Genomic DNA, 27487 nt, shown 5'->3' on the forward strand with positions numbered 1-27487 from the left:
TCAATGAAACCTTCCCAAAACCCCATTGTAATACCGACTAGAGTCCATACGCAGTCCGCCACAGTGAAACCTTTCCAAAACCCCATCGCAATACCAACTACAGAATCCATCCGCAGTCCGCATCAGTGAAAACTTCCCAAAACCCCATCATAATAGCAACTAGAGTCCATCCGCTGTCGGCGTCAGTCAAAACATCACAAATCCCCATGGTAAAACCAACCATTGTCCATCGCAGTCCGCGTCAGTGAAACCTTCCTAAAAACCCATCATAATAGCAACTAGAGTGCATCCACAGTCAGCGTCAGTCAAAACTTCCAAAAACCCCATTGTAATACCAACTAGAGTCAAGCGCAGTCTATGCCAGGGAATCCTTCCCAAAACCCCATCGTAATACCAACTGGTGTCCATACGCAGTCCGCGACAGTGAAATCTTCCCAAATCCCCATCGTAATAACAACTAGATTTCAGCAGCAGTCCGCTTTTGTGAAACCTTCCCAAAACCGCATCGTAATACCAAGTGGACTCTGTCCGCAGTCCACGTATGTGAAACCCTCCCAAAACCACATCGTAATAACAACTAGAGACCATGCGCTGTCCGCGTCTGTCAAATCTTCCCAAATCAACATCATAATACCAACTAGAGTCCATCGCAGTCCGCGTCAGTGAAACCTTCCGAAAACCCCATCGTAATACCAACTAGAGTCCATCCGCAGTCTGCGTCAGTGAAACCTTCCCAATACCCCATCGCAATACCACCTACAGAATCCATCCACAGTCTGCGTCCGTGAAAGCTTCCCAAAACCCCATGATAATACCAACTAGAGTCCATCCGCAGTCCGCGTATGTGAAAACATCCCAAAACCCCATCTTAATACCAACAAGAGTACATGCGCCGTACGCAACAGTGAAACCTTCCCAAAACCGCTTCATAATACCAACTGGAGTCCATCCGCTGTCCGCGTCTGTGAAACCTTTCCAAAACCCCATCTTTATACCAACAGGAGTCCATCGCAGTCAGCGTCAGTGAAACCTCCCCAAAACACGATCGTAATACCAACTAGTCCATCTGCAGTCCGCGTCTGTGAAAGTTTCCAAAAACGACATCGTAATACCAACTAGAGTCCATCCGCTGTCCGCGTCTGTCAAACCTTCCCAAATCCACATTGTGATACCAACTAGAGTCCATACGCAGTCCGCGACAGTGAAACCTTCCCAAAACCCCATCGCAATACCAACTACAGAATCCATCCGCAGTCCGCATCAGTGAAAACGTCCCAAAACCCCATTGTAATACCTACTAGAGTCCATCCGCAGTCTGCGTATGTGAAAACATCCCAAAACCCCATCTTAATACCAACTAGAGTTCATGCGCCGTCCGCAACTGTGAAACTTTCCCAAAACCCCATCTTAATACCAACTAGAGCCAGGCGCAGTCTATGCCAGGGAATCCTTCCCAAAACCCCATCGAAATACCAACTGGAGTCTATACGCAGTCCGCGACAGTGAAACCTTCCCAAAACCCCATCGTAATACCAACTAGAGTACATCACCAGTGGGCGTCAATGAAGCATTCCCAATAACCGATCGTAATACAAACTAGAGTCCATCCGCAGTCCACGGCAGTGAATGCTTCCCAAAACCCTATCGTAATTACAACAAGAGTCAATGCGCTGTCCACGTCTGGCAAAATTTCCCTAATCAGCTGCAAATTACCAACTAGTGTCCATCGCAGTCCGCGACTGTGAAACCTTCCCAAAACCCCATCATAATACCAACTAGATTCCATCCGCAGTCCGCGTATGTGAAAACATCCCAAAACCCCATCTTAATACCAACTAGAGTACATGCGCCGTCCGCAACTGTGAAACCTTCCCAAAACCCCATCGTAATACCAACTGGAGTCCATCCGCTTTCCGCGTCAGTGAAAACTTCCCAAAACCCCATCATAATAGAAACTGGAGTCCATCCGCTGTCGGCGTCAGTCAAAACTTCCCAAATCCCCATGGTAATACCAACCATAGTCCATCGCAGTCCGCGTCAGTGAAACCTTCTTAAAAACCCATCATAATAGCAACTAGAGTGCATCCGCAGTCTATATCAGTGAATCCTTCCCAAAACCCCATCGTAATACCAACTAGAGTCCATACGCAGTCCGCGACAGTGAAACCTTCCCAAAACCCCATCGTAATAACAACTAGAGTCCATGCGCTGTCCGCGTCTGTCAAACCTTCCCAAATCAACATCGTAATACCAACTAGAGTCCCTCGCAGTCTGCGTCAGTGAAACATTCCCAAATCCCCATCGTAATACCAACTAGAGTTCAGCAGCAGTCCGCTTTTGTGAAACATTCCCAAAACCCAATCGTGATACCAATTGGACTCCGTCCGCAGTCCACTTATGTGAAACCCTCCCAAAACCCCATCGTAATTACAACTAGAGTCAATACGCTGTCCGCGACAGTGAAACCTTCCCAAATCCCCATCGTAATAATAACTAGAGTCCAGGCGCTGTCCGCGTCTGTCAAACCTTCCGAAATCAACATCGTAATACCAACTAGAGTCCATCGCAGTCCGCGACAGTGAAACCTTCCCAAAACCCCATCGTAATAGCGACTAGAGACCATCCGCTGTCGGCATCAGTCAAAACTTCCCAAATCCCCATGGTAATACCAACTACAGTCCATCGCAGTCAGCGTCAGTGAAACCTTCCTAAAAACCCAATCATAATAGCAACTAGAGTGTATCCGCAGTCAGCGTCAGTCAAAACTTCCCAAAAACCTGTCGTAACACCAACTCGACTCCATCCACAGACCGCGTCAGTGAAACCTTCCCAAAACCCCATCATAATACCAACTAGAGTCCATCCGCAGCCCGCGTCAGTAAAACCTTCTCAAAACCCCATCGTAACACCAAGTAGAATCCGTCCGCAGTCCGCGTCAGTGAAACCTCCCCAAAATCCCATCGTAATACCAAATAGAGTCCATCCGCAGCCCGCGTTAGTGAAACCTTCCCAAAAGCGCATCATAATACCAACTAGAGTCCATCCGCAGTCTGCGTATGTGAAAACATCCCAAAACCCCATCTTAATACCAACTAGAGTACATGTGCCGTCCGCAACAGTGAAACCTTCCCAAAACCCCTTCGTAATACCAACTGGAGTCCATCCGCTGTCCGCGTCTGTGAAACCTTCCCAAACCACATTGTGATACCAACGGGAGTCCATCGCAGTCAGCGTCAATGAAACCTTCCCAAAACCCCATCGTAATACCAACTAGAGTTCAGCAGCAGTCCGCTTTTGTGAAAAATTCCCAAAACCGCATCGTGATACCAATTGGACTCCGTCCGCTGTCCACTTATGTGAAACCCTCCCAAAACCCCATCGTAATAACAACTAGAGTCCATGCGCTGTCCGTGTCTGTCAAACCTTCCGAAATCAACATCATAATACCAACTAGAGTCCATCGCAGTCCGCGTCAGTGAAACCTTCCCAAAACCTCATCGTAATACCAACTAGAGTCCATACGCAGTCCGCGACAGTGAAACCTTCCCAAAACCCCATCGTAATACCAACTGGAGTCCATCCGCAGCCCGCGTCAATAAAACCTTCCAAAAACCCCATTGTATTACCAACTGGAGTCCATCCGCAGTCCGCGTTAGTGAAAAGTTCCCAAAACCCCAACGTAATACCAACTGGAGTCCATCCGCTGTTGGCGTCACTCAAAACATCACAAATCCCCATGGTAAAACCAACCATTGTCCATCGCAGTCCGCGTCAGTGAAACCTTCCTAAAAACCCATCATAATAGCAACAAGAGTGCATCCGCAGTCAGCGTCAGTCAAAACTTCCCAAAACCCCATTGTAATACAAACTAGAGTCAAGTGCAGTCTATGCCAGGGAATCCTTCCCAAAACCCCATCGTAATACCAACTGGAGTCCATACGCAGTCCGTGACAGTGAAATCTTCCCAAATCCCCATCGTAATAACAACTAGATTTCAGCAGCAGTCCGCTTTTGTGAAACCTTCCCAAAACCGCATCGTAATAACAACTAGAGACCATGCGCTGTCCGCGTCTGTCAAATCTTCCGAAAACCCCATCGTAATACCAACTAGAGTCCATCCGCAGTCCGCATCAGTGAAGCCTTCCCAAAACCCCATAGTAATACCAACCAGAGTCCATCAGCAGTCCGCGTCAGTGAAACCTTCCCAAAACCCCATCGCAATACCACCTACAGAATCCATCCACAGTCTGCGTCCGTGAAAACTTCCCAAAACCCCATCGTAATAGCGACTAGAGTCCATCCGCTGTCGGCATCAGTCAAAACTTCCCAAAACCCCATAGTAATACCAACTATAGTCCATCGCAGTCTGCGTCAGTGAAACCTTCCCAAATCCCCATTGTAATACCAACTAGAGTCCATCGCAGTCAGCGTCAGTGAAACCTTCCTAAAAACCCAATCATAATAGCAACTAGAGTGTATCCGCAGTCAGTGTCAGTCAAAACTTCCCAAATCCCCATGGTAATACCAACTATAGTCCATCGCAGTCTGCTTCAGTGAAGCCTTCCCACAACCCCATTGTAATACCAACGAGAGTCCATCTGCAGCCCGCATCAGAGAAACCGTCCCAAAAGCCCATCGTAATACCAACTAGAGTCCATCCGCAGTCCGCGTATGTGAAAACATCCCAAACCACCATCTTAATACCAACAAGAGTACATGCGCCGTACGCAACAGTGAAACCTTCCCAAAACCCCTTCATAATACCAACTGGAGTCCATCCGCTGTACGCGTCTGTGAAACCTTTCCAAAACCCCATCTTTATACCAATGGGAGTCCATCGCAGTCAGCGTCCGTGAAACCTCCCCAAAACACGATCGTAATACCAACTAGTCCATCTGCAGTCCGCGTCTGTGAAATTTTCCAAAAACGACATCGTAATACCAACTAGAGTCCATCCGCTGTCCGCGTCTGTCAAACCTTCCCAAATCCACATTGTGATACCAACTAGAGTCTATACGCAGTCTGCAACAGTGAAATCTTCCCAAAACCCCATCGCAATACCAACTACAGAATCCATCCGCAGTCTGCATCAGTGAAAACTTCCCAAAACCCCATCACAATAGCAACTGGAGGCCATCCGCTGTCGGCGTCAGTCAAAACTTCCCAAATCCCCATGGTAAAACCAGCCATAGTCCATCGCAGTCTGCGTCAGTGAAATCTTCCTAAAAACCCATCATAATAGCAAGTAGAGTGCATCCGCAGTCAGCGTCAGTCACAACGTCCCAAAACCCCATTGTAATACCAACTAGAGTCCATCCGCAGTCCGCGTATGTGAAAACATCCCAAAACCCCATCTTAATACCAACTAGAGTTCATGCGCCGTCCGCAACTGTGAAACCTTCCCAAAACCCCATCGTAATAACAACTAGAGTCCATGCGCTGTCCGCGTCTGTCAAACCTTCCGAAATCAACATCGTAATACCAACTAGAGTCCATCGCAGTCTGCGTCAGTGAAACCTTCCCAAAACCCCATCGTAATACCAACTAGAGTTCAGCAGCAGTCCGCTTTTGTGAAACATTCCCAAAACCCCATCGTGATACCAATTGGACTCTGTCCGCAGTCCACTTATGTGAAACCCTCCCAAAACCCATTCGTAATAACAACTAGAGTCCATGCGCTGTCCGTGTCTGTCAAACCTTCCGAAATCAACATCGTAATACCAACTAGAGTCCATCGCAGTCCGCGTCAGTGAAACCTTCCCAAAACCCCTTCGTAATACCAACTAGAGTACATATGCAGTCCGCGACAGTGAAACCTTCCCAAAACCCCATCGTAATACCAACTATAGTCCATCCGCAGTCCACGTATGTGAAAATATCCCAAAACCCCATCTTAATACCAACTAGAGTTCATGCGCCGTCCGCAACTGTGAAACCTTCCCAAAACCCCATCGTAATACCAACTGGAGTCCATCCGCTTTCCGCGTCAGTGAAAACTTACCAAATCCCCATGGTAATACCAACTATAGTCCATCGCAGTCCGCGTCAGTGAAACCTTCCTAAAAACCCATCATAATAGCAACTAGAGTGCATCCGCAGTCAGCGTCAGTCAAAATGTCCCAAAACCCCATTGTAATACCAACTAGAGTCCATCCGCAGTCCGCGTATGTGAAAACATCCCAAAACCCCATCTTAATACCAACTAGAGTTCATGCGCCGTCCGCAACTCTGAAACCTTCCCAAAACCCCATCGTAATACCAACTGGAGTCCATCCGCTTTCCGCGTCAGTGAAAACTTACCAAAACCCCATCATAATAGAAACTGGAGTCCATCCATTGTCGGCGTCAGTCAAAACTTCCCAAATCCCCATGGTAATACCAACCATAGTCCATCGCAGTCTGCGTCAGTGGAACCTGCTTAAAAACCCATCATAATAGCAACCAGAGTGCATCCGCAGTCTATATCAGTGAATCCTTCCCAAAACCCCATCGTCATACCAACTAGAGTCCATACGCAGTCCGCGACAGTGAAACCTTCCCAAAACCCCATCGTAATACCAACTAGAGTTCAGCAGCAGTGGCCATCAATGAAGCATTCCCAATAACCCATCGTAATACCAACTAGAGTCCATCCGCAGTCCACGGCAGTGAAAGCTTCCCATAACCCTATCGTAATTACAACAATAGTCAATGCGCAGTCCGCGTCCGGCAAAATTTCCCTATTCAGCTGCAAATTACCAACTGGTGTCCATCGCAGTCCGTGACTGTGAAACCTTCACAAAACCCCATCATAATACCAACTAGAGTCCATCCGCAGTCCGCGTATGTGAAAACATCCCAAAACCCCATCTTAATACCAACTAGAGTTCATGCGCCGTCCGCAACTGTGAAACCTTCCCAAAACTCCATCGTAATAACAACTGGAGTCCATCCGCTTTCCGCGTCAGTGAAAAATTCCCAAAACCCCATCATAATAGAAACTGGAGTCCATCCGCTGTCGGCGTCAGTCAAAACTTCCCAAATCCCCATGGTAATACCAACCATAGTCCATCGCAGTCCGTGTCAGTGAAACCTTCTTAAAAACCCATCATAATAGCAACTAGAGTGCATCCGCAGTCTATATCAGTGAATCCTTCCCAAAACCCCATTGTAATAACAACTAGTGTCCATGCGCTGTCCGCGTCTGTCAAACCTTCCCAAATCAACAACGTAATACCAACTAGAGTCCCTCGCAGTCTGCGTCAGTGAAACATTCCCAAATCCCCATCGTAATACCAACTAGAGTTCAGCAGCAGTCCGCTTTTGTGAAATATTCCCAAAACCCCATTGTGATACCAATTGGACTCCGTCCGCAGTCCACTTATGTGAAACCCTCCCAAAACCCCATCGTAATTACAACTAGAGTCCATACGCAGTCCGCGACAGTGAAACCTTCCCAAAACCGCATCGTAATACCAACTGGAGTCCATCCGCAGTCCACGACAGTGAAAGCTTCCCAAAACCCCATCATAATAGCAACTAGAGTCCATCCGCTGTCGGCATCAGTCAAAACTTCCCAAATACCCATCGTATCGTAAAACCAACTAGAGTCCATCGCAGTCCGCGTCAGTGAAACCTTCCCAAAAACCCATCATAATAGCAACTAGAATGCATCCGCAGTCAGCGTCAGTCAGAAATTCCCAAAACCCCATCGTAATACCAACTAGAGTCAAGCGCAGTATGCGTCAGTCAAAACTTCCCAAAAACCTATCATAACACCAACTCGAGTCCATCCACAGCCCGCGTCAGTGAAACCTTCCCAAAACCCCATCATAATACCAACTAAAGTCCATCCGCAGCCCGCGTCAGTAAAACCTTCTCAAAACCCCATCGTAACACCAAATAGAATCCGTCCGCAGTCCGCGTCAGTGAAACCTCCCCAAAAACCCATCATAATAGCAACTAGAGTGCATCCCCAGTCAGCGTCAGTCAAAACTTCCCAAAACCCTATTGTAATACCAACTAGAGTCAAGTGCAGTCTATGCCAGGGAATCCTTCCCAAAACCCCATCGTAATACCAACTGGAGTCCATACGCAGTCCGTGACAGTGAAATCTTCCCAAATCCCCATCGTAATAACAACTAGATTTCAGCAGCAGTCCGCTTTTGTGAAACCTTCCCAAAACCGCATCGTAATAACAACTAGAGACCATGCGCTGTCCGCGTCTGTCAAATCTTCCGAAAACCCCATCGTAGTACCAACTAGAGTCCATCCGCAGTCCGCATCAGTGAAGCCTTCCCAAAACCCCATAGTAATACCAACCAGAGTCCATCAGCAGTCCGCGTCAGTGAAACCTTCCCAAAACCCCATCGCAATACCACCTACAGAATCCATCCACAGTCTGCGTCCGTGAAAACTTCCCAAAACCCCATCGTAATAGCGACTAGAGTCCATCCACTGTCGGCATCAGTCAAAACTTCCCAAAACCCCATAGTAATACCAACTATAGTCCATCGCAGTCTGCGTCAGTGAAACCTTCCCAAATCCCCATTGTAATACCAACTAGAGTCCATCGCAGTCAGCGTCAGTGAAACCTTCCTAAAATCCCAATCATAATAGCAACTAGAGTGTATCCGCAGTCAGTGTCAGTCAAAACATCCCAAATCCCCATGGTAATACCAACTATAGTCCATCGCAGTCTGCTTCAGTGAAGCCTTCCCACAACCCCATTGTAATACCAACTAGAGACCATCCGCAGCCCGCATCAGTGAAACCGTCCCAAAAGCCCATCGTAATACCAACTAGAGTCCATCCGCAGTCCGCGTATGTGAAAACATCCCAAAACACCATCTTAATACCAACAAGAGTACATGCGCCGTACGCAACAGTGAAACCTTCCCAAAACCCCTTCATAATACCAACTGGAGTCCATCCGCTGTACGCGTCTGTGAAACCTTTCCAAAACCCCATCTTTATACCAATGGGAGTCCATCGCAGTCAGCGTCAGTGAAACCTCCCCAAAACACGATCGTAATACCAACTAGTCCATCTGCAGTCCGCATCTGTGAAATTTTCCAAAAACGACATCGTAATAACAACTAGAGTCCATCCGCTGTCCGCGTCTGTCAAACCTTCCCAAATCCACATTGTGATACCAACTAGAGTCCATACGCAGTCTGCAACAGTGAAATCTTCCCAAAACCCCATCGCAATACCAACTACAGAATCCATCCGCAGTCTGCATCAGTGAAAACTTCCCAAAACCCCATCATAATAGCAACTGGAGTCCATCCGCTGTCGGCGTCAGTCAAAACTTCACAAATCCCAATGGTAAAACCAACCATTGTCCATCGCAGTCCGCGTCAGTGAAACCTTCCTAAAAACCCATCATAATAGCAACTAGAGTGCATCCGCAGTCAGCGTCAGTCAAAACTTCCCAAAACCCCATTGTAATACCAACTAGAGTCCATCCGCAGTCCGCGTATGTGAAAACATCCCAAAACCCCATCTTAATACCAACTAGAGTTCATGCGCCGTCCGCAACTGTGAAACCTTCCCAAAACCCCATCGTAATACCAACTGGAGTCCATCCGCTTTCCGCGTCAGTGAAACCTTCCCTAAACCCCATCATAATAGCAACTAGAGTGCATCCGCAGTCTATATCAGTGAATCCTTCCCAAAACCCCATCGTAATAGCAACTAGAGTCCATACGCAGTCCGCGACAGTGAAACCTTCCCAAAACCCCATCGTAATACCAACTAGAGTTCAGCAGCAGTGGGCGTCAATGAAGCATTTCCAATAACCCATCGTAATACTAACTAGAGTCCATCCGCAGTCAGCGTATGTGAAAACATCCCAAAACCCCATTTTAATACCAACTAGAGTTCATGCGCCGTCCGCAACTGTGAAACCTTCCCAAAACCCCATCGTAATATCAACTGGAGTCCATCCGCTTTCCGCGTCAGTGAAAAATTCCCAAAACCCCATCATAATAGAAACTGGAGTCCATCCGCTGTCGGCGTCAGTCAAAACTTCCCAAATCCCCATGGTAATACCAACCATAGTCCATCGCAGTCCGCGTCAGTGAAACCTTCTTAAAAACCCATCATAATAGCAACTAGAGTGCATCCGCAGTCTATATCAGTGAATCCTTCCCAAAACCCCATCATAATAACAACTAGTGTCCATGCGCTGTCTGCGTCAGTGAAACATTCCCAAATCCCCATCGTAATACCAACTAGAGTTCAGCAGCAGTCCGCTTTTGTGAAATATTCCCAAAACCCCATCGTGATACCAATTGGACTCCGTCCGCAGTCCACTTATGTGAAACCCTCCCAAAACCCCATCGTAATTACAACTAGAGTCCATACGCAGTCCGCGACAGTGAAACCTTCCCAAAACCGCATCGTAATACCAACTGGAGTCCATCCGCAGTCCACGACAGTGAAAGCTTCCCAAAACCCCTTAGTAATACCAACTAGAGTCCATCCGCTGTCGGCGTCAGTCAGAAATTCCCAAAACCCCATCGTAATACCAACTAGAGTCAAGCACAGTATGCGTCAGTCAAAACTTCCCAAAAACCTATCATAACACCAACTCGAGTCCATCCACAGCCTGCGTCAGTGAAACCTTCCCAAAACCCCATCATAATACCAACTAAAGTCCATCCGCAGCCCGCGTCAGTAAAACCTTCTCAAAACCCCATCGTAACACCAAATAGAATCCGTCCGCAGTCCGTGTCAGTTAAACCTCCCCAAAATCCCATCGTAATACCAACTAGAGACCATCCGCAGCCCGCGTCAGTGAAATCTCCCCAAAATCCCATCGTAATACCAAGTAGAGTCCATCCGCAGTCCGCGTATGTGAAAACATCCCAAAACCCCATCTTAATACCAACTAGAGTACATGTGCCGTCCGCAACAGTGAAACCTTCCCAAAACCCCTTCGTAATACAAACTGGAGTCCATCCGCTGTCCGCGTCTGTGAAACCTTCCCAAACCACATTGTGATACCAACGGGAGTCCATCGCAGTCAGCGTCAATGAAACCTTCCCAAAACCCCATCGTAATACCAACTAGAGTCCATACGCAGTCCGCGACAGTGAAACCTTCCCAAAACCCCATCGTAATAACAACTAGAGTCCATGCGCTGTCCGCGTCTGTCAAACCTTCCGAAATCAACATTGTAATACCAACTAGAGTCCATCGCAGTCTGCGTCAGTGAAACCTTCCCAAAACCCCATCGTAATACCAACTAGAGTTCAGCAGCAGTCCGCTTTTGTGAAACATTCCCAAAACCCCATCGTGATAACAATTGGACTCTGTCCGCAGTCCACTTATGTGAAACCCTCCCAAAACCCCATCGTAATAACAACTAGAGTCCATGCGCTGTCCGTGTCTGTCAAACCTTCCGAAATCAACATCGTAATACCAACTAGAGTCCATCGCAGTCCGCGTCAGTGAAACCTTCCCAAAACACCTTCGTAATACAAACTAGAGTCCATACGCAGTCCGCGACAATGAAACCTTCCCAAAACCCCATCGTAATACCAACTAGAGTCCATCCGCAGCCCGCGTCAGTAAAACCTTCCAAAAACCCCATTGTATTACCAACTGGAGACCATCCGCAGTCCGCGTTAGTGAAAAGTTCCCAAAACCCCATCGTAATACCAACTATAGTCCATCCGCAGTCCGAGTATGTGAAAATATCCCAAAACCCCATCTTAATACCAACTAGAGCTCCTGCGCCGTCCGCAACTGTGAAACCTTCCCAAAACCCCATCGTAATACCAACTGGAGTCCATCCGCTTTCCGCGTCTGTGAAACCTTCCCAAAACCCCATCGTAATACCAACTGGAGTCCATCCGCTTTCCGCGTCAGTGAAAACTTCCCAAAACACCATCATAATAGAAACTGGAGTCCATCCGCTCTCGGCGTCAGTCAAAACTTCCCAAATCCCCATGGTAATACCAAACTTAGTCCATCGCAGTCCGCGTCAGTGAAACCTTCTTAAAAACCCATCATAATAGCAACTAGAGTGCATCCGCAGTCTATATCAGTGAATCCTTCCCAAAACCCCATCATAATAACAACTAGTGTCCATGCGCTGTCTGCGTCAGTGAAACATTCCCAAATCCCCATCGTAATACCAACTAGAGTTCAGCAGCAGTCCGCTTTTGTGAAATATTCCCAAAACCCCATCGTGATACCAATTGGACTCCGTCCGCAGTCCACTTATGTGAAACCCTCCCAAAACCCCATCGTAATTACAACTAGAGTCCATACGCAGTCCGCGACAGTGAAACCTTCCCAAAACCGCATCGTAATACCAACTGGAGTCCATCCGCAGTCCACGACAGTGAAAGCTTCCCAAAACCCCATCATAATAGCAACTAGAGTCCATCCGCTGTCGGCGTCAGTCAGAAATTCCCAAAACCCCATCGTAATACCAACTAGAGTCAAGCACAGTATGCGTCAGTCAAAACTTCCCAAAAACCTATCATAACACCAACTCGAGTCCATCCACAGCCCGCGTCAGTGAAACCTTCCCAAAACCCCATCATAATACCAACTAAAGTCCATCCGCAGCCCGCGTCAGTAAAACCTTCTCAAAACCCCATCGTAACACCAAATAGAATCCGTCCGCAGTCCGTGTCAGTGAAACCTCCCCAAAATCCCATCGTAATACCAACTAGAGACCATCCGCAGCCCGCGTCAGTGAAATCTCCCCAAAATCCCATCGTAATACCAAGTAGAGTCCATCCGCAGTCCGCGTATGTGAAAACATCCCAAACCCCATCTTAATACCAACTAGAGTACATGTGCCGTCCGCAACAGTGAAACCTTCCCAAAACCCCTTCGTAATACAAACTGGAGTCCATCCGCTGTCCGCGTCTGTGAAACCTTCCCAAACCACATTGTGATACCAACGGGAGTCCATCGCAGTCAGCGTCAATGAAACCTTCCCAAAACCGCATCGTAATACCAACTAGAGTCCATACGCAGTCCGCGACAGTGAAACCTTCCCAAAACCCCATCGTAATAACAACTAGAGTCCATGCGCTGTCCGCGTCTGTCAAACCTTCCGAAATCAACATTGTAATACCAACTAGAGTCCATCGCAGTCTGCGTCAGTGAAACCTTCCCAAAACCCCATCGTAATACCAACTAGAGTTCAGCAGCAGTCCGCTTTTGTGAAACATTCCCAAAACCCCATCGTGATAACAATTGGACTCTGTCCGCAGTCCACTTATGTGAAACCCTCCCAAAACCCCATCGTAATAACAACTAGAGTCTATGCGCTGTCCGTGTCTGTCAAACCTTCCGAAATCAACATCGTAATACCAACTAGAGTCCATCGCAGTCCGCGTCAGTGAAACCTTCCCAAAACCCCTTCGTAATACAAACTAGAGTCCATACGCAGTCCGCGACAATGAAACCTTCCCAAAACCCCATCGTAATACCAACTAGAGTCCATCTGCAGCCCGCGTCAGTAAAACCTTCCAAAAACCCCATTGTATTACCAACTGGAGACCATCCGCAGTCCGCGTTAGTGAAAAGTTCCCAAAACCCCATCGTAATACCAACTATAGTCCATCCGCAGTCCGAGTATGTGAAAATATCCCAAAACCCCATCTTAATACCAACTAGAGTTCATGCGCCGTCCGCAACTGTGAAACCTTCCCAAAACCCCATCGTAATACCAACTGGAGTCCATCCGCTTTCCGCGTCTGTGAAACCTTCCCAAAACCCCATCGTAATACCAACTGGAGTCCATCCGCTTTCCGCGTCAGTGAAAACTTCCCAAAACACCATCATAATAGAAACTGGAGTCCATCCGCTCTCGGCGTCAGTCAAAACTTCCCAAATCCCCATGGTAATACCAACCTTAGTCCATCGCAGTCCGCGTCAGTGAAACCTTCTTAAAAACCCATCATAATAGCAACTAGAGTGCATCCGCAGTCTATATCAGTGAATCCTTCCCAAAACCCCATCGTAATACCAACTAGAGTCCATACGCAGTCCGCGACAGTGAAACCTTCCCAAAACCCCATCGTAATACCAACTAGAGTTCAGCAGCAGTGGGCGTCAATGAAGCATTCCCAGTAACCCATCGTAATACCAACTAGAGTCCATCCGCAGTCCACGGCAGTGAAAGCTTCCCAAAACCCTATCGTAATTACAACAAGTGTCAATGCGCAGTCCGCTTCTGGCAAAATTTCCCTAATCAGCTGCAAATTACCAACTAGTGTCCATCGCAGTCCGTGACTGTGAAACCTTCCCAAAACCCCATCATAATACCAACTAGAGTCCATCCGCAGTCCGCGTATGTGAAAACATCCCAAAACCCCATCTTAATACCAACTAGAGTTCATGCGCCGTCCACAACTGTGAAACCTTCCCAAAACCCCATCGTAATACCAACTGGAGTCCATCCGCTTTCCGCGTCAGTGAAAAATTCACAAAACCCCATCATAATAGCAACTAGAGTCCATCCGCTGTCGGCGTCAGTCAAAACTTCCCAAATACCCATCGTATCGTAATACCAACTAGAGTCCATCGCAGTCTGCGTCAGTGAAACCTTCCCAAAACCCCATCGTAATACCAACTAGATTCCATCGCAGTCTGCGTCAGTGAAACCTTCCCAAAACCCCATCGTAATACCAACTAGAGTTCAGCAGCAGTCCGCTTTTATGAAACATTCCCAAAACCCCATCGTGATACCAATTGGACTCCGTCCGCAGTCCACTTATGTGAAACCCTCCCAAAACCCCATTGTAATTACAACTAGAGTCCATACGCAGTCTGCGACAGTGAAACCTTCCCAAAAACCCATCATAATAGCAACTAGAATGCATTCGCAGTCAGCGTCAGTCAGAAATTCCCAAAACCCCATCGTAATACCAACTAGAGTCAAGCGCAGTCTGCGTCAGTCAAAACTTCCCAAAAACCTATCATAACACCAACTCGAGTCCATCCACAGCCCGCGTCAGTGAAACCTTCCCAAAACCCCATCATAATACCAACTAAAGTCCATCCGCAGCCCGCGTCAGTAAAACCTGCACAAAACCCCATCGTAACACCAAATAGAATCCGTCCGCAGTCCGCGTCAGTGAAACCTCCCCAAAATCCAATCGTAATACCAACTAGAGTCCATCCGCAGTCCGCGTATGTGAAAACATCCCAAAACCCCATCTTAATACCAACTAGAGTACAGGTGCCGTCCGCAACAGTGAAACCTTCCCAAAACCCCTTCGTAATACAAACTGGAGTCCATCCGCTGTCCGCGTCTGTGAAACCTTCCTAAACCACATTGTGATACCAACGGGAGTCCATCGCAGTCAGCGTCAATGAAACCTTCCCAAAACCCCATCGTAATACCGACTAGAGTCCATACGCAGTCCGCGACAGTGAAACCTTCCCAAAACCCCATCGTAATAACAACTAGAGTCCATGCGCTGTCCGCGTCTGTCAAACCTTCCCAAATCAACATCGTAATACCAACTAGAGTCCATCGCAGTCTGCGTCAGTGAAACCTTCCCAAAACCCCATCGTAATACCAACTAGAGTTCAGCAGCAGTCCGCTTTTGTGAAACATTCCCAAAACCCCATCGTGATAACAATTGGACTCCGTCCGCAGTCCAGTTATGTGAAACCCTCCCAAAACCCCATCGTAATAACAACTAGAGTCCATGCGCTGTCCGTGTCTGTCAAACCTTCCGAAATCAACATCGTAATACCAACTAGAGTCCATCGCAGTCCGCGTCAGTGAAACCTTCCCAAAACCCCATCGTAATACCAACTAGAGTACATACGCAGTCCGCGACAGTGAAACCTTCCCAAAACCCCATCGTAATACCAACTAGAGTCCATCCGCAGCCCGCGTCAGTGAAACCTTCCCAAAACCCCATCGTAATAACAACTAGAGTCCATGCGCTGTCCGCGTCTGTCAAACCTTCCCAAATCAACATCGTAATACCAACTAGAGTCCATACGCAGTCCGCGACAGTGAAGCCTTCACAAAACCCCATCGTAATACCAACTGGAGTCCATCCGCTTTCCGTGTCAGTGAAACCTACCCAAAACCCCATCGTAATACCAACTAGAGTCCATGCGCTGTCCGTGTCTGTCAAACCTTCCGAAATCAACATCGTAATACCAACTAGAGTCCATCGCAGTCCGCGTTAGTGAAACCTTCCCAAAACCCCATCGTAATACCAACTAGAGTCCATACGCAGTCCGCGACAGTGAAACCTTCCCAAAACCCCATCGTAATACCAACTAGAGTCCATCCGCAGCCCGCGTCAGTAAAACATTCCAAAAACCCCATTGTATTACCAACTGGAGTCCATCCGCAGTCCGCGTTAGTGAAAAGTTCCCAAAACCCCATCGTAATACCAACTATAGTCCATCCGCAGTTCGCGTATGTGAAAACATCCCAAAACCCCATCTTAATACCAACTAGAGTTCATGCACCGTCCGCAACTGTGAAACCTTCAAAAAACCCCATCGTAATACCAACGGGAGTCCATCCGCTTTCCGCGTCTGTGAAACCTTCCCAAAACCCCATCGCAATACCAACTACAGAATCCATCGCAGTCCGCATCAGTGAAAACTTCCCAAACCCCATCATAATAGCAACTGGAGTCCATCCGCTGTCGGCGTCAGTCAAAACTTCACAAATCCCCATGGTAAAACCAACCATTGTCCATCGCAGTCCGCGTCAGTGAAACCTTCCCAAAACCCCATCGCAATACAAACTACAGAATCCATCCGCAGTCCGCATCAGTGAACACTTCCCAAAACCCCATCATAATAGCAACTGGAGTCCATCCGCTGTCGGCGTCAGTCAAAACTTCACAAATCCCCATGGTAAAACCAACCATTGTCCATCGCAGTCCGCGTCAGTGAAACCTTCCTAAAAACCCATCATAATAGCAACTAGAGTGCATCCGCAGTCAGTGTCAGTCAAAACTTCCCAAAACCCCATTGTAATACCAACTAGAGTCAAGCGCAGTCTATGCCAGGGAATCCTTCCCAAAACCCCATCGTAATACGAACTGGAGTCCATACGCAGTCCACGACAGTGAAACCTTCCCAAAACTCCATCGTAATACCAACTAGAGTACATCACCAGTGGGCGTCAATGAAGCATTCCCAATAACACATCGTAATACCAACTAGAGTCCATCCGCAGTCCACGGCAGTGAAAGCTTCCCAAAACCCTATCGTAATAACAACAAGAGTCAATGCGCAGTCCGCGTCTGGCAAAATTTCCCTAATCAGCTGCAAATTACCAACTAGTGTCCATCGCAGTCCGCGACAGAGAAACCTTCCCAAAACCCCATCATAATACCAACTAGAGTCCATCCGCAGTCCGCGTATGTGAAAACATCCCAAAACCCCATCTTAATACCAACTAGAGTTCATGCGCCGTCCACAACTGTGAAACCTTCCCAAAACCCCATCGTAATACCAACTGGAGTCCATCCGCTTTCCGCGTCAGTGAAAAATTCACAAAACCCCATCATAATAGCAACTAGAGTCCATCCGCTGTCGGCGTCAGTCAAAACTTCCCAAATACCCATCGTATCGTAATACCAACTAGAGTCCATCGCAGTCTGCGTCAGTGAAACCTTCCCAAAACCCCATCGTAATACCAACTAGAGTCCATCGCAGTCTGCGTCAGTGAAACCTTCCCAAAACCCCATCGTAATACCAACTAGAGTTCAGCAGCAGTCCGCTTTTGTGAAACCCTCCCAAAACCCCATCGTAATTACAACTAGAGTCCATACGCAGTCTGCGACAGTGAAACCTTCCCAAAAACCCATCATAATAGCAACTAGAATGCATTCGCAGTCAGCGTCAGTCAGAAATTCCCAAAACCCCATCGTAATACCAACTAGAGTCAAGCGCAGTCTGCGTCAGTCAAAACTTCCCAAAAACCTATCATAACACCAACTCGAGTCCATCCACAGCCCGCGTCAGTGAAACCTTCCCAAAACCCCATCATAATACCAACTAAAGTCCATCCGCAGCCCGCGTCAGTAAAACCTTCACAAAACCCCATCGTAACACCAAATAGAATCCGTCCGCAGTCCGCGTCAGTGAAACCTCCCCAAAATCCAATCGTAATACCAACTAGAGTCCATCCGCAGCCCGCGTCAGTGAAATCTCCCCAAAATCCCATCGTAATACCAACTAGAGTCCATCCGCAGTCCGCGTATGTGAAAACATCCCAAAACCCCATCTTAATACCAACTAGAGTACAGGTGCCGTCCGCAACAGTGAAACCTTCCCAAAACCCCTTCGTAATACAAACTGGAGTCCATCCGCTGTCCGCGTCTGTGAAACCTTCCCAAACCACATTGTGATACCAACGGGAGTCCATCGCAGTCAGCGTCAATGAAACCTTCCCAAAACCCCATCGTAATACCGACTAGAGTCCATACGCAGTCCGCGACAGTGAAACCTTCCCAAAACCCCATCGTAATAACAACTAGAGTCCATGCGCTGTCCGCGTCTGTCAAACCTTCCCAAATCAACATCGTAATACCAACTAGAGTCCATCGCAGTCTGCGTCAGTGAAACCTTCCCAAAACCCCATCGTAATACCAACTAGAGTTCAGCAGCAGTCCGCTTTTGTGAAACATTCCCAAAACCCCATCGTGATAACAATTGGACTCCGTCCGCAGTCCAGTTATGTGAAACCCTCCCAAAACCCCATCGTAATAACAACTAGAGTCCATGCGCTGTCCGTGTCTGTCAAACCTTCCGAAATCAACATCGTAATACCAACTAGAGTCCATCGCAGTCCGCGTCAGTGAAACCTTCCCAAAACCCCATCGTAATACCAACTAGAGTACATACGCAGTCCGCGACAGTGAAACCTTCCCAAAACCCCATCGTAATACCAACTAGAGTCCATCCGCAGCCCGCGTCAGTGAAACCTTCCCAAAACCCCATCGTAATAACAACTAGAGTCCATGCGCTGTCCGCGTCTGTCAAACCTTCCCAAATCAACATCGTAATACCAACTAGAGTCCATACGCAGTCCGCGACAGTGAAGCCTTCACAAAACCCCATCGTAATACCAACTGGAGTCCATCCGCTTTCCGCGTCAGTGAAACCTACCCAAAACCCCATCGTAATACCAACTAGAGTCCATGCGCTGTCCGTGTCTGTCAAACCTTCTGAAATCAACATCGTAATACCAACTAGAGTCCATCGCAGTCCGCGTTAGTGAAACCTTCCCAAAACCCCATCGTAATACCAACTAGAGTCCATACGCAGTCCGCGACAGTGAAACCTTCCCAAAACCCCATCGTAATACCAACTAGAGTCCATCCGCAGCCCGCGTCAGTAAAACATTCCAAAAACCCCATTGTATTACCAACTGGAGTCCATCCGCAGTCCGCGTTAGTGAAAAGTTCCCAAAACCCCATCGTAATACCAACTATAGTCCATCCGCAGTCCGCGTATGTGAAAACATCCCAAAACCCCATCTTAATACCAACTAGAGTTCATGCACCGTCCGCAACTGTGAAACCTTCAAAAAACCCCATCGCAATACCAACTACAGAATCCATCGCAGTCCGCATCAGTGAAAACTTCCCAAACCCCATCATAATAGCAACTGGAGTCCATCCGCTGTCGTCGTCAGTCAAAACTTCACAAATCCCCATGGTAAAACCAACCATTGTCCATCGCAGTCCGCGTCAGTGAAACCTTCCCAAAACCCCATCGCAATACCAACTACAGAATCCATCCGCAGTCCGCATCAGTGAACACTTCCCAAAACCCCATCATAGTAGCAACTGGAGTCCATCCGCTGTCGGCGTCAGTCAAAACTTCAGAAATCCCCATGGTAAAACCAACCATTGTCCATCGCAGTCCGCGTCAGTGAAACCTTCCTAAAAACCCATCATAATAGCAACTAGAGTGCATCCGCAGTCAGTGTCAGTGAAAACTTCCCAAAACCCCATTGTAATACCAACTAGAGTCAAGCGCAGTCTATGCCAGGGAATCCTTCCCAAAACCCCATCGTAATACGAACTGGAGTCCATACGCAGTCCACGACAGTGAAACCTTCCCAAAACTCCATCGTAATACCAACTAGAGTACATCACCAGTGGGCGTCAATGAAGCATTCCCAATAACCCATCGTAATACCAACTAGAGTCCATCCGCAGTCCACGGCAGTGAAAGCTTCCCAAAACCCTATCGTAATAACAACAAGAGTCAATGCGCAGTCCGCGTCTGGCAAAATTTCCCTAATCAGCTGCAAATTACCAACTAGTGTCCATCGCAGTCCGCGACAGAGAAACCTTCCCAAAACCCCATCATAATACCAACTAGAGTCCATCCGCAGTCCGCGTATGTGAAAACATCCCAAAACCCCATCTTAATACCAATTAGAGTTCATGCGCCGTCCGCAACTGTGAAACCTTCCCAAAACCCCATCGTAATACCAACTAGAGTCAAGCGCAGTCTATGCCAGGGAATCCTTCCCAAAACCCCATCATAATCCCAACCATAGTCCATCGCAGTCCGCGTCAGTGAAACCTTCCCAAAACCCCATCGTAATAACAACTAGAGTCCATGCGCTGTCCGCGTCTGTGAAACCTTCCCAAATCAACATCATAATACCAACTAGAGTCCCTCGCAGTCTGCGTCAGTGAAACCTTCCCAAATCCCCATCGTCATACCAACTAGAGTTCAGCAGCAGTCCGCTTTTGTCAAACCTTCCGAAATCAACATCATAATACCAACTAGAGTCCATCGCAGTCCGCGTCAGTGAAACCTTCCCAAAACCCCATCGTAATACCAACTAGAGTCCATCCGCAGCCTGCATTAGTGAAACCATCCCAAAAGCCCATCGTAATACCAACTAGAATACATGCGCCGTCCGCAACAGTGAAACCTTCCCAAAACCCCTTCGTAATACCAACTAGAGTCCATCCGCAGTCCGCGTATGTGAAAACATCCCAAAACCCCATCTTAATACCAACAAGAGTACATGCGCCGTACGCAACAGTGAAACCTTCCCAAAACCCCTTTGTAATACCAACTGGAGTCCATCCGCTGTCCTCGTCTGTGAATCCTTTCCAAAACCCCATCTTTATACCAACGAGAGTCCATCGCAGTCAGCGTCAGTGAAACCTCCCCAAAACACGATCGTAATACCAACTAGTCCATCTGCAGTCCGCATCTGTGACATTTTCCAAAAACGACATCATAATACCAACTACAGAATCCATCCGCAGTCCGCATCAGTGAAAACTTCCCAAAACCCCATCATAATAGCAACTGGAGTCCATCCGCTGTCGGCGTCAGTCAAAACTTCAAAAATCCCCATGGTAAAACCAACCATTGTCCATCGCAGTCCGCGTCAGTGAAACCTTCCTAAAAACCCATCATAATAGCAACTAGAGTGCATCCGCAGTCAGCGTCAGTCAAAACTTCCCAAAACCCCATTGTAATACCAACTAGAGTCAAGCGCAGTCTATGCCAGGGAGTCCTTCCCAAAACCCCATCGTAGTACCAACTGGAGTCCATACGCAGTCCGTGACAGTGAAACCTTCCCAAAACCCCATCGTTATACCAACTAGAGTACATCACCAGTGGACGTCAATGAAGCATTCCCAATAACCCATCGTAATACCAACTAGAGTCCATCCGCAGTCCACGGCAGTGAAAGCTTCCCAAAACCCTATCGTAATAACAACAAGAGTCAATGCGCAGTCCGTGTCTGGCAAAATTTCCCTAATCAGCTGCAAATTACCAACTAGTGTGCATCGCAGTCCGCGACAGAGAAACCTTCCCAAAACCCCATCATAATACCAACTAGAGTCCATCCGCAGTCCGCGTATGTGAAAACATCCCAAAACCCCATCTTAATACCAATTAGAGTTCATGCGCCGTCCGCAACTGTGAAACCTTCCCAAAACCCCATCGTAATACCAACTAGAGTCAAGCGCAGTCTATGCCAGGGAATCCTTCCCAAAACCCCATCATAATCCGAACCATAGTCCATCGCAGTCCGCGTCAGTGAAACCTTCCCAAAACCCCATCGTAATAACAACTAGAGTCCATGCGCTGTCCGCGTCTGTGAAACCTTCCCAAATCAACATCATAATACCAACTAGAGTCCCTCGCAGTCTGCGTCAGTGAAACCTTCCCAAATCCCCATCGTCATACCAACTAGAGTTCAGCAGCAGTCCGCTTTTGTCAAACCTTCCGAAATCAACATCATAATACCAACTAGAGTCCATCGCAGTCCGCGTCAGTGAAACCTTCCCAAAACCCCATCGTAATACCAACTAGAGTCCATCCGCAGCCTGCATTAGTGAAACCATCCCAAAAGCCCATCGTAATACCAACTAGAATACATGCGCCGTCCGCAACAGTGAAACCTTCCCAAAACCCCTTCGTAATACCAACTAGAGTCCATCCGCAGTCCGCGTATGTGAAAACATCCCAAAACCCCATCTTAATACCAACAAGAGTACATGCGCCGTACGCAACAGTGAAACCTTCCCAAAACCCCTTTGTAATACCAACTGGAGTCCATCCGCTGTCCTCGTCTGTGAATCCTTTCCAAAACCCCATCTTTATACCAACGAGAGTCCATCGCAGTCAGCGTCAGTGAAACCTCCCCAAAACACGATCGTAATACCAACTAGTCCATCTGCAGTCCGCATCTGTGACATTTTCCAAAAACGACATCATAATACCAACTACAGAATCCATCCGCAGTCCGCATCAGTGAAAACTTCCCAAAACCCCATCATAATAGCAACTGGAGTCCATCCGCTGTCGGCGTCAGTCAAAACTTCAGAAATCCCCATGGTAAAACCAACCATTGTCCATCGCAGTCCGCGTCAGTGAAACCTTCCTAAAAACCCATCATAATAGCAACTAGAGTGCATCCGCAGTCAGCGTCAGTCAAAACTTCCCAAAACCCCATTGTAATACCAACTAGAGTCAAGCGCAGTCTATACCAGGGAGTCCTTCCCAAAACCCCATCGTAGTACCAACTGGAGTCCATACGCAGTCCGTGACAGTGAAACCTACCCAAAACCCCATCGTAATACCAACTAGAGTACATCACCAGTGGACGTCAATGAAGCATTCCCAATAACCCATCGTAATACCAACTAGAGTCCATCCGCAGTCCACGGCAGTGAAAGCTTCCCAAAACCCTATAGTAATTACAACATGAGTCAATGCGCAGTCCGCGTCTGGCAAAATTTCCCTAATCAGCTGCAAATTACCAACTAGTGTCCATCGCAGTCCGCGACAGTGAAACCTTCCCAAAAAACCATCATAATACCAACTAGAGTCCATCCGCAGTCCGCGTATGTGAAACCCTCCCAAAACCCCATCGTAATTACAACTAGAGTCCATACGCAGTCCGCGACAGTGAAACCTTCCCAAAACCGCATCGTAATACCAACAAGAGTCCATACGCAGTCTGCGACTGTGAAACCTTCCCAAAACCCCAACGTAATACCAATTAGAGTCCATCAGCAGAGGGCGTCAATGAAACCTTCCCAAAACCCCATCATAATACCAACTGGAGTCCATCCGCAGTCCGCGTATGTGAAACCTTCCCAAAACCCCATCGTAATACCAACTGGAGTCCATCCGATTTCCGCGTCAGTGAAAAATTCCCAAAACCCCATCATAATAGAAACTGGAGTCCATCCGCTGTCGGCGTCAGTCAAAACCTTCCCAAATCCTCATGGTAATACCAACCATAGTCCATCGCAGTCCGCGTCAGTGAAACCTTCTTAAAAACCCATCATAATAGCAACTAGAGTGCATCCGCAGTCTATATCAGTGAATCCTTCCCAAAACCCCATCGTAATACCAACTAGAGTCCATACGCAGTCCGCGACAGTGAAACCTTCCCAAAACCCCATCGTAATAACAACTAGAGTCCATGCGCTGTCCGCGTCTGTCAAACCTTCCCAAATCAGCATCGTAATACCAACTAGAGTCCCTCGCAGTCCGCGTCAGTGAAAACTTCCCAAATCCCCATCGTAATACCAACTAGAGTTCAGCAGCAGTCCGCTTTTGTCAAACCTTCCGAAATCAACATCGTAATACCAACTAGAGTCCATCGCAGTCCGCGTCAGTGAAACCTTCCCAAAACCCCATCGTAATACCAACTAGAGTCCATCCGCAGCCCACATCAGTGAAACCGTCCCAAAAGCCCATCGTAATACCAACTAGAGTCCATCCGCAGTCCGCGTATGTGAAAACATCCCAAAACCCCATCTTAATACCAACTAGAATACATGCGCCGTCCGCAACAGTGAAACCTTCCCAAAACCCCTTCGTAATACCAACTAGAGTCCATCCGCAGTCCGCGTATCTGCAAACATCCCAAAACCCCATCTTAATACCAACAAGGGTACATGCGCCGTACGCAACAGTGAAAACTTCCCAAAACCCCTTCGTAATACCAACAGGAGTCCATCCGCTGTCCGCGTCTGTGAAACCTTTCCAAAACCCCATCTTTATACCAACGAGAGTCCATCGCAGTCAGCGTCAGTGAAACCTCCCCAAAACACGATCGTAATACCAACTAGTCCATCTGCAGTCCGCGTCTGTGAAATTTTCCAAAAACGACATCGTAATACCAACTAGAGTCCATCCGCTGTCCGCGTCTGTCAAACCTTCCCAAATCCACATTGTGATACCAACTAGAGTCCATACGCAGTCCGCCACAGTGAAACCTTTCCAAAACCCCATCGCAATACCAACTACAGAATCCATCCGCAGTCCGCATCAGTGAAAATTTCCCAAAACCCCATCATAATAGAAACTGGAGTCGATCCGCTGTCAGCGTCTGTCAAAACTTCCCAAATCCCCATGGTAATACCAACCATAGTCCATCGCAGTCCGCGTCAGTGAAACCTTCTTAAAAACCCATCATAATAGCAACTAGAGTGCATCCGCAGTCTATATCAGTGAATCCTTCCCAAAACCCCATCGTAATAACAACTAGAGTCCATGCGCTGTCCGCGTCTGTCAAACCTTCCCAAATCAACATCGTAATACCAACTAGAGTCCATACGCAGTCCGCGACAGTGAAGCCTTCACAAAACCCCATCGTAATACCAACTGGAGTCCATCCGCTTTCCGCGTCAGTGAAACCTACCCAAAACCCCATCGTAATACCAACTAGAGTCCATGCGCTGTCCGTGTCTGTCAAACCTTCTGAAATCAACATCGTAATACCAACTAGAGTCCATCGCAGTCCGCGTTAGTGAAACCTTCCCAAAACCCCATCGTAATACCAACTAGAGTCCATACGCAGTCCGCGACAGTGAAACCTTCCCAAAACCCCATCGTAATACCAACTAGAGTCCATCCGCAGCCCGCGTCAGTAAAACATTCCAAAAACCCCATTGTATTACCAACTGGAGTCCATCCGCAGTCCGCGTTAGTGAAAAGTTCCCAAAACCCCATCGTAATACCAACTATAGTCCATCCGCAGTCCGCGTATGTGAAAACATCCCAAAACCCCATCTTAATACCAACTAGAGTTCATGCACCGTCCGCAACTGTGAAACCTTCAAAAAACCCCATCGCAATACCAACTACAGAATCCATCGCAGTCCGCATCAGTGAAAACTTCCCAAACCCCATCATAATAGCAACTGGAGTCCATCCGCTGTCGTCGTCAGTCAAAACTTCACAAATCCCCATGGTAAAACCAACCATTGTCCATCGCAGTCCGCGTCAGTGAAACCTTCCCAAAACCCCATCGCAATACCAACTACAGAATCCATCCGCAGTCCGCATCAGTGAACACTTCCCAAAACCCCATCATAGTAGCAACTGGAGTCCATCCGCTGTCGGCGTCAGTCAAAACTTCAGAAATCCCCATGGTAAAACCAACCATTGTCCATCGCAGTCCGCGTCAGTGAAACCTTCCTAAAAACCCATCATAATAGCAACTAGAGTGCATCCGCAGTCAGTGTCAGTGAAAACTTCCCAAAACCCCATTGTAATACCAACTAGAGTCAAGCGCAGTCTATGCCAGGGAATCCTTCCCAAAACCCCATCGTAATACGAACTGGAGTCCATACGCAGTCCACGACAGTGAAACCTTCCCAAAACTCCATCGTAATACCAACTAGAGTACATCACCAGTGGGCGTCAATGAAGCATTCCCAATAACCCATCGTAATACCAACTAGAGTCCATCCGCAGTCCACGGCAGTGAAAGCTTCCCAAAACCCTATCGTAATAACAACAAGAGTCAATGCGCAGTCCGCGTCTGGCAAAATTTCCCTAATCAGCTGCAAATTACCAACTAGTGTCCATCGCAGTCCGCGACAGAGAAACCTTCCCAAAACCCCATCATAATACCAACTAGAGTCCATCCGCAGTCCGCGTATGTGAAAACATCCCAAAACCCCATCTTAATACCAATTAGAGTTCATGCGCCGTCCGCAACTGTGAAACCTTCCCAAAACCCCATCGTAATACCAACTAGAGTCAAGCGCAGTCTATGCCAGGGAATCCTTCCCAAAACCCCATCATAATCCCAACCATAGTCCATCGCAGTCCGCGTCAGTGAAACCTTCCCAAAACCCCATCGTAATAACAACTAGAGTCCATGCGCTGTCCGCGTCTGTGAAACCTTCCCAAATCAACATCATAATACCAACTAGAGTCCCTCGCAGTCTGCGTCAGTGAAACCTTCCCAAATCCCCATCGTCATACCAACTAGAGTTCAGCAGCAGTCCGCTTTTGTCAAACCTTCCGAAATCAACATCATAATACCAACTAGAGTCCATCGCAGTCCGCGTCAGTGAAACCTTCCCAAAACCCCATCGTAATACCAACTAGAGTCCATCCGCAGCCTGCATTAGTGAAACCATCCCAAAAGCCCATCGTAATACCAACTAGAATACATGCGCCGTCCGCAACAGTGAAACCTTCCCAAAACCCCTTCGTAATACCAACTAGAGTCCATCCGCAGTCCGCGTATGTGAAAACATCCCAAAACCCCATCTTAATACCAACAAGAGTACATGCGCCGTACGCAACAGTGAAACCTTCCCAAAACCCCTTTGTAATACCAACTGGAGTCCATCCGCTGTCCTCGTCTGTGAATCCTTTCCAAAACCCCATCTTTATACCAACGAGAGTCCATCGCAGTCAGCGTCAGTGAAACCTCCCCAAAACACGATCGTAATACCAACTAGTCCATCTGCAGTCCGCATCTGTGACATTTTCCAAAAACGACATCATAATACCAACTACAGAATCCATCCGCAGTCCGCATCAGTGAAAACTTCCCAAAACCCCATCATAATAGCAACTGGAGTCCATCCGCTGTCGGCGTCAGTCAAAACTTCAAAAATCCCCATGGTAAAACCAACCATTGTCCATCGCAGTCCGCGTCAGTGAAACCTTCCTAAAAACCCATCATAATAGCAACTAGAGTGCATCCGCAGTCAGCGTCAGTCAAAACTTCCCAAAA

Source organism: Hypanus sabinus, chromosome 21 (genome assembly GCF_030144855.1).
Source record: "Hypanus sabinus isolate sHypSab1 chromosome 21, sHypSab1.hap1, whole genome shotgun sequence".
NCBI classification, from domain to species: Eukaryota; Metazoa; Chordata; class Chondrichthyes; order Myliobatiformes; family Dasyatidae; genus Hypanus; species Hypanus sabinus.